The following is a 9,432-nucleotide window of genomic DNA, read 5'->3' as shown; positions in this document are numbered from 1 at the left end:
GCTCTAGTGATGGAAAATCCACACTGAATAAAATAGACTGAACTAGACTAAAAAATAGAATAAAAAAAATCCCAGATTAATTTCTAGTTCAAATAAGAAAGACTGTAGACAAGTAAATAAATGAAACATGGTGGGCGGCAGGTGGTGACAGGTTCTTTTGAAAAAGAAATGTGGATGGGTTGGGGAGGCATGGGGAAGACCAAGTTCTGGAAGTGGTGTTTAAAATAAAAACAACAAAATCAGTTAAAGTGGTTAGGGATGACCTTGAGCAGAAATCAGCATTTTAGCAAAGAGCTAAAGATAACAGAAGAGAAAAAGGAGGCAGCTTTCTGAAGAGAGGCCCCTCCAGGTGGTGAACACAGCTATGTAAAGCACCTTTGGTCCTCTCAGGAGGAGGCCAGTCTGGCAACCAGGATTTGCACAAGGGAGAGTGGACACACAGCTGGAGAGGCAGGGTCCCTTGTTCACCAGTCATATGGTTTGGCCTTTGAATGAGAAGTCTTGAGACTACATTAAACACCAATGGATGGGATATAATCTGAGTATGAAGGGACAAAGGAGACATCTCTGAAGAGCCAGATATGTGTGAGATTGACCAAGGCTTGGGATCAGAATAAGTCCGGGGAGTTTCATAGTTTTAATACTTCTGAAAATGCAAAGGAAAGGTTTGAAAAGGAGATGGGAAGAAATGAGTAAAGGAAATAAGAGAGGGAGGTGGGGAGGGAGAGATGAAGGAAGGAAAGAAGGAAAGGAAGGAAGGAAGGAAGGAAGGAAGGAAGGAAGGAAGGAAGGAAGGAAGGAAGGAAGGAAAGCATTGGGGAGGGAACGATTTTAAAAACATGGTCTGGGTAAACTCAAAAGCCTGGAGCCCACAGAGCCTCTTACAGTCATAACACAGATTGCTTTAGTGCAGAGCCCTTCTTCAAGCCAGGGAAGATGATCTACCACCAGTGGTTCTCAGCCTGTGGGTCACAATAGCAAAGATCTGCCACCAGTGGTTCTCAGCCTGTGGGTCACAATCCCTTTGGAGGTCGCATGTCAGATATTCTGCATATCAAATATTTACATATGATTCATAGCAGTAGCAAAATTGCAGTTTTGAAGTAGCAACCAAATAATTATATGGTTGGGGGTCACCGCAACATGAGGAACTGTATTAAGGGTTGCAGCACTAAGAAGGTTGAGAACCATTGTCTACCACCTGGTTTGTCAGCTTTAACTATCCTCAAAGTGCACAGCAATTTCATTTGGAAACATTTTATCATCAGTCTGGGAAGCTCAATCAATACTTGTAAAATACTCTGAGATCCTCATTATTCCAAGACTGATCTAAAAACAAGGGGGTTCCATGACAGGATGTAATCGTGTCATTTGCATGTCTGTTTTCCTTTGTGCTTTGTCTTAGAGGTATATTTTCCCAATCACCATTCTTGGTAGATGCTATATAATGAGGGTCCAGGCCTTTTGAAGTTCAGGAAAGCTCACTATTGCATGGCTCTCGTTCTAGTAAACAAGTTAGTACAGCTGTCTTTTGCACATCCATTTTTCAAGTGTGGCATAAGCACACTAGAAATTCTAGGACCTTTGCAAGAGGCTGGCAAAGTCAAGTCTATACAGTCCTCATCAGGATTTGGAAGTATTAGTCTCCCGTTCCATTTTCATGTTTCTCATGAACATATAAGAGTCTTTCCGGATGCCATGGTGATATTTAAACAGGATGTTGGGCAGATATGGGGTGCCTAGGTTCTTCTACTAAGTAAGACTTCATAGTGATTTGCAGCAAGTTAAAACAATGTCATTCTTGAGAAGACCTACATAGATGATTTGTGAAAGAGGACAGAAGAATGGCCTCTAGGAACACGAGAAACAGTCAGAATCATTCAGTAGAGAAATAGAACTCAAAATCATGAGGTACCTGCTCACACCAGTTAGCCACACTGAGAGACAAAGAATAAGTTCTGTTGAGAGTGGGGAGAAACGGAACTCCTTGCCCTGGTAGGTGGAGAGTTCAGTAAGAGCTGCCATTATAGAAAAGATGATTATGGAAGTACTACGACTATTAAAAACAGAACCACCGTATAATCTGGCAGGTCCACTGTTGATTGTGCTGTCGTATTAAATAAAATCTGCATCTCAAAAAAAAATTTGCTATTTCATGTTTCTTTCCAGTGCCATAGTGGGGAAAATCAAAGGCCATGAGTCCAACAAAGTGCGCCCCCATGGGTGGACAGGCAAAGGGAATGTGGTGTGTGTACAAGATGGAATGCAAGACGAAGTGAAGTCTTGACATTCATGATTTGGACAGGCCTGAGGACCTTATGTTAAGTGAGCTTAGCCAGGCACAGAAAGACAAATGCCCTAGAACCTAAAATGTGTCGTCTGAGACAATGATGACATAAGATGAGAGCAGAATGGTAGGCTCCTGAAGTTAGACGGCTAGGGTGTGGGGAGATGCTGGTCAGGGGGCTTGTAAGTACAGGTAGAGGTAATGGTGTTTTCTAATGTCCAGAATAAACAAGTGAATAGACAGAAAAGAGCTGAATGCCTGAGGTTGGCGGTGCAGGACCAGGACAGACAGGGAGAAGCAGAGGTGGTCTCACGGCTAGACAGTTTCTTTTGAAGAGTATGAAATCAACCATGGTGATGGCTATACAACCTTGTGAGCATACTGGAAAGCACTGAGTTTTCACTTTATGTAGATGAATATGTTGCAATTCTCAGTAAAGCTGTTTTGAAAAGATGGCTGGCAAGACTCGACTAGCAAAGGTCCTTGCTGCCAAACCTGAGTTCAATTCCTGGATCCCATTTGGTGGAAGGAGAGACATAATTTCTGAAGGTTGTCCTCTGACCTCCACACCTCTGCATGCACACACAAACACACAGACCTTCACACCTATGCATATGCAAACGCACATTGAAGATAAATAAACATAAAATCGTCTAAAGCCAACAGTACTTTTCATTATTTTTAAATATAGTTATCTTGTAACAATTTATGTATGGTAACACATAATTTTAAGTATGTAAAAAGACCCAGAAATCAAAAGGCCTGCAGTCCATCTCTTCACAAGGTGAGCTCCAAGAAAGAAGAGGTTTTGTGTGGCTTGTGTGTCAGTACATCCTGGACACACCAACGTGCCTGGCACATATGAAATGATCACAGTGCCAAGTGCATGGGACAAGTGCTGCTCAGACTACATTAGCTGCTACACGCATGAGCATTAGTTTATTGGGTTTTAAAGCTGAGACTAACATTTTAAGCTAGGTGTTTTCCTATGCTCCTCCCTCTTTAGGTTAGCAACCGAAACAATGGCTTTCTTTGTACAGGATTATTTTATGCAAGCATTAGAATTACTTATGGAAAGAATTCAGAATAAAGGAAAATTGTTATTTGTCTCCAATTAAACCTCCCTACATTAACAGACCCCAGACAGAAGAAACCATCTGGTAACCACAGTGATCTTCCAGAGAGTCTAGAAGAATTTAATAAAAAAGAGGTTCGCTTCATTCAGCTGAGGCTGCATGGATCCTAAATGAGTTCATGATGCTGGACCCTAACTGGTAAACTGAGGCACAGGAATAAAGCTACAAAGGGCACTGAGATGGCTCAGCTAGCAGAAATGCTTGCCACCAAACCTGCTGACCCTGAGTTCAATCCCAGGCTCCTCATCAAGAACTGAGTCCCACAGGTTGTCTTCTGACCTCCCCATATACACCATGACATGAGCAAACCCACAGTAAAGGAGTCAATGTTTACAAACAGGAAGCCCCAGTCAGGGGTAGAGTGATAGGACTGCATTCTGAGGGCTGTACCAGTGTGTCACTTCATGTCCCTGCACAGGCCTAGGTATTCTGTATATAGCTAGGTTCTATGACACATGCATCACATATGCAGTCTGTTGTTACACAACGACCTTGCGGAGCCCTCTCTCAGAGGGTGTTATCTGCTGTTTACCTCGTAGCACTTCTCAACATCTTTTCATTAGTTAGAAAATATCTTAGTAAGTTCTGTAACTACTCCCACATAGATAAACCTTACATATTTAATACAGTGCCCTGTACAAATGAAAGAAAATTAAGTCTAACTGTTTCTAGATGACTATGTCTGTTAATTTCCACATGCCACCTCAACATGGCAAACCACAGCAGTGTATGTAGCAGCAGCAGCAGCAGCAGCAGCAGCAGCTTCCCAGGTTCTGCAGTCATTGGAACACAACTACGGAGACATTCAGAATGCTCCATTTAAAAAAAAAAAAGTCAAAAATAAAATCCCAGAAAACAGCACAATTGTGTCACTGTTGTGGCACCTTGCTGCATCATCACCATTACCATCACCATCACTATCATCATTATTGTTATTATTATTTTGTTTTTTTGAGACAGGGTTTCTCTGTATAGCCCTGGCTGTCCTGGAACTCACACTATAGACCAGGCTGGTCTTGAACTCAGAGATCCGCCTGCCTCTGCCTCCCCAGTGCTGGGATTAAAGGCATGTGTCACCACTGCCCAGCTGCATTATTCTTTTTTTTTAAAATAGCTTCTCACTCATCATCTGAAAAGAAACCATCTCGAGCAACATCAGTCCAACCAGCCCTGAATAATGCCAGTCACTGCTACATGTCACCAAGCAGGTACATGATCCCCACATCTTACCCCAGCCACTGCTACATGTCACCAAGCAGGTACAGGATGGATACATTTTTATGACGGGACTTCTATGTGCCAGCTTCTCTCGGACCCTTGAGGATTCATTGGTCTCTGATTCGTGACGTTTACATTTCACAGGAGGAAGCAGACAAGCAAGCAAGCAAGTGAGCGATCAAACTAATTTCAGATGTGAAAGCCGTGAACCAAAGGACAAAGCAAGGCATGGGGTTAACAGTTTAGTTGCAGGGTATGAGTTTGGGAACAGGATGGGTGGGGCTGACTCAGACAGGGTGTTGGGGTCACTCCGTGAAGTGGTGGCAGTGAGCTGAGCCAAGACAGAGGGAAATGAGCTCTCTGGCAGGAGCACCCCCTACCTCCTGGAGAAAACGACAAACCTGTCATTTGCAAACTGCATGGACTGATTTTTTTTTTTTTTTTTTTTTTTTTGGCTCACATGTCTAAGAAGTGAGTATGCCTGGTGTGCACTGGGAAGGGAAGGGGGCTGGTAGCATTGGAGCCTAGGGAGGCCTACGGTTATGCATGATGTGGTCAGAAGCTCGCAAAAACTAAGTCGTTGAATGGCCTGGAGTTTGGGGTTTCCTTTCCAGTCCCTTGAGGAATCACTGGAGTGCTGGCTCTGGACACGTGACCCATGTTACACTTGTAGGAATCAGTCCAACTTCTCCTTGTGGAATGGGGGGTGTAGGAGCAAGGATACTGTGAACAACCGGTTGTCTCTCCAGGGACTGGTGACCATGGGGTGAACTCCAGGGACAGACATGAAGAAGGGGACAGACAGATGGGGTCAAGGCTCTCTACAGGTGTGGGAGGCTTGCCTCATTACAGGTATTTTATAAAGGCAGCCACAAGGCATGGCCTCTCTCACACATGCAGCTTTCCGACATTCATGGATTTGTTTGAGCTCACAGGGTAAGTCAGTGAAGCCAGATAACCATTCCCACCACCAGCAGGTATGTTGTTACAGTCCTCAGAATGCTTTACCTCTGGTCTTTTCCCCTTTCCATCTTTCTGCTTGTAGCTGCTATCGTAATCTCCCTCAAACACCGCTTTCATCATATTTACCTTGCTGATAAGCACATATGCGTATTCATGGAGCTATTGAGCAATGGGAGTGAGCTAGTCTGGCTTGATGGGTGCGGCTCACACACCTGAGATACAGCCCTTACTTCCTCTAGGATTTTATGAGAACTGACCTGGGCAGATACTATTAAAACACATGAAAAGATGGAATGAGAACTCAGGTAGACAGTAAAGTTAACAAAGCCCATGAACAAGGTAGGGCTTGAAGGAAAGAGAATCTTAGCAGTGAGGCTGAGGGAGCTCTGTGAAGGAAAAAAAAAAAGACACATGCTATGCGTTCTTATATGAGAGAGAGAGAGAGAGAGAGAGAGAGAGAGAGAGAGAGAGAGAGAGAGAGAGAGAGAATATGAGAATACATGAGAAAATCATTTTAAGAGAGGAGAACATTTGCGAGTCTGGAACACAAAGTCACGGGGTGCTGGACTATAGATGCTCTCATAGTAGGGTGCCAAGGCTTTGGACTCGATTCTGCTGGACATAAGAAGTCATTAAAGATTTGCAAGCAAGACAAAGACTTAGGGAAGGCTTAGCTGACATTAATAATTATTTCACTCTTTCTCTTTTTTTTTTAGGCATTATCATCTTTTGTTATTATGAACTTGGCATGTAACTCCTTGCACTAAAAATTGCATATCCTATGTGTGTGCAGCCTCTATGGAGTAGGTACACAGTAATGTCTGGTGGTGGTGGTAATGATGATGATTGGTATGCATAAGGAAAACTGATATAACAAAACCTGTGGTCTGGATGGAAAAGAATAAATCCAGAAATGCACAAGGAAGAATGTGGACGAGGCAGACATGATAGATTAGGGCCTGGAGAGATGGCCCAGTGGTTAAGAGTTTATAGTGCTTTTGTAAAGGAGCTAAGTTTGGGCTTCAGCACTGTGCTGGAAGTCTAGCTCCAGGGGAGCTGAGTACTCTTCTGGCCTCCATGGATACACACACACATACACACACACACACACACACACACACACACACACACACACACACACACACACACACACACACACACACAAACCTTTTGACAATATGACAATATAGTTAAAGGAGCTCTGAATGGGAAAATGCATTAAAAGTTAGGTTTCCATGTCTAATGATTTGAGGAGCCTTGATGCCAGTCAGGTAAGATAGAAGAAATCAGTGAGAGAATTAATTCAGGAGAGTAAGGTGAATTTGGTTCTGGATGGTATACTGATTGCTTTTTCTCATCAGACACACTTGAGGGAGGGAAAGGTTATCTTACATCCTGTTTTAAGGGGACACAACTAACTCATCATGGAGGGAACACAAGCTCCCCAGACAGTTCCATCAGCCAGGGACCAGGTGTTCACACATAGGAGCCTGTGAGGGATATTTCATACTATGCTTCAACACACAAGACTTAGCCTTAATGGCAGGATATTCATTTAGAGACAACCTAGGAGACCAGCTCAAGGGAAACAAAGTGGCTTTGTGGAGGCAGGGCTGAGGTTCTGTTATAACTCCCTCACTTCAGCAAACACACATAGAGCTAGCTGCTCTGCAGGAATCCAGAGTTCAGTAGATAGGGCCTGGATGATTGTGTAACCCAGTGAGAAAAATAGAGAAGCCAAAACGAAATTCAGTCTCATGAAATCGTGTGTAGAAGAGACAATGTGCTGACCAAGTGAACTAGACAGGCCCTGCTCACCTGTGCACACTTTCTACCTGAGCAAAACAGGTTGTCCCAGAGAAAGCAACATAGATGTGTCCTGGTGTTTAATTTTCCTACCCTGTGTCATGTTACTGTGGCCACAAGTGTCAGGACTCAGGACTGGAGCACAAAAGGTTAGTAATCTTTTAGTTAGATATAAAGGTGGCCAGATACCCATCAGAAAAACAGCCCCACAGAGTCTCTTCTTATTGTTCAGTGAGTGGCAGACACAGTACAGGTAAATCCTTTTCAGATCGTTTTAAATGTGTCCTAGAGAGTGGACACCAGAAGCCTAGACAGCAATAGAATGATGTTAAGAAGCCCACACAGGCTTGTTCATCAATAGAATGACCAGAGTTCAGAGGATAGATGCCTCCTAAAGAGGGACGGGTGAGGCTTTAGACCCCACCCCTGAACCACAAAAAGGCACAGTTGTTTTTGGACTGAACTATCATGTTCTGGCTGAAGACACTCCTGTTTTGATTTCAGCTGTTTTTGGTATACAGTATGTAGCCCAGGCTTGTCTTCCTCTCACAATCTTCCATTCAGTCATTGGGATTAAGAGGAACCTACCTGATAGTTTTCTCAGATGTCCTTATTTAGAATAAATTTCTGCCATTTGTGGTGTAGTGTCCTAACATTTCACACCTTCTAAAGTCCCAAGACACACACACATGGTACTCTTGTTTTGTTGTTTGTGGCTTTTCTGTTTGTTTTGTTTGGGGGGCTTTGTTCTATCTGCAGAAGAGGTTGCTCCACGGAGAAAGGGATCAGTTGATCCTCAGAAGATCAAAAGGCTTTGTGCTCCTGTAACTACCTTTCCAGAAGAGTCTGACAACAGCGGGCAGAAGCCCCCACTCAGCCTGAGGCAAGCCCCGAGTGCCACTTCTGTTTGTTATTCCTCCTTGCTTTCCTGTTGTGACCCCAGTACCTGCCTGTGTCCATGCTCTCTGGAAGTCTGTGGAAACAGGCAGACAGGTAGACTCTGTAGTACGGCTACTAGGCTTGAGGAAAAGACCCTCCAGAAGATAGATGTAGGAAGAATGGCTGCCAAGAACTGACTGCCAGTGCGCTAAGAAATCCAAAGATTTCTTAAAAGGTTTCTGGTCTATCTCACACCAACTGTATCGGAATACCTGGTGTGTGTGTGGTGCGGGTGGGGGGCTAGGAATCTAAATTATGTAAGCATGGCAAATGATTCTGGAGCCACGGAAAGTGCAACCGCCCCCCCCCCCGCCACCTCCCACCTTGCCTTGGACCCTGTAGTGTTAAGAAAACAAAGGATGGTGGAAAGGCCTGGCACAGCTTATGTAAGAATTGCTGTGGGAATGAAAGGAGACATCCTCTTTGAGGTGAGGCTGGAAAGCAGGGTTCATAGGACCAACAGAAGGAACTGTCCTACTTAGCTTTAATTGTCAATTTGGAACAGCCTAGAGTTGTCTGAGAGGCAAGCCTACTGAGGGATTACCCAGGTCAGACTGGAAGTGGACATGTCTGTGGTTGTGGGAGGTGGGAATTTCCTTGATTGTTAATTGACGAAGGATCCAGCCCACCATGGGCAACATCATTCCTAAGCAGGTGGTCCTTGGCTCTACCTAGCTAAGTACCAGCCTGGGAGTAAGCCAGCAAGCAGTGCTCCTCCATGGTTTCTGCTTCAAGTTCCTGCCTGAGTTCCAGCTCTGACACCCCTCAGTGATGGCCTGTGACCTTGAAGTATAAGCCAAATAAACTCCTTTCCCCCTAAGTTGCTTTTGGTCAGAGGATTTTCTTGAAGTCACAGGAAGAAACTAGAACAGTAACTCATTTTGGGAACCGCGAGCCAAGATGGTAACTGAGACCCTGTGGATGGATTAGATTTCTGCTGCTGCCAGAATTTTTATAATCAGCATCGAAGTGCTCTACAGAGCACTGCAGTCCCTTTATGGTTAGCAGAGCACCAACTGCAGAGGACACTGAACTAGCAGGAGAGAGAGAGAGAGAGAGAGAGAGAGAGAGAGAGAGAGAGAG

This window comes from Mus pahari, chromosome 2, assembly GCF_900095145.1.
Source record: "Mus pahari chromosome 2, PAHARI_EIJ_v1.1, whole genome shotgun sequence".
NCBI lineage: Eukaryota > Metazoa > Chordata > Mammalia > Rodentia > Muridae > Mus > Mus pahari.
This window is presented reverse-complemented; position numbering follows the sequence as displayed.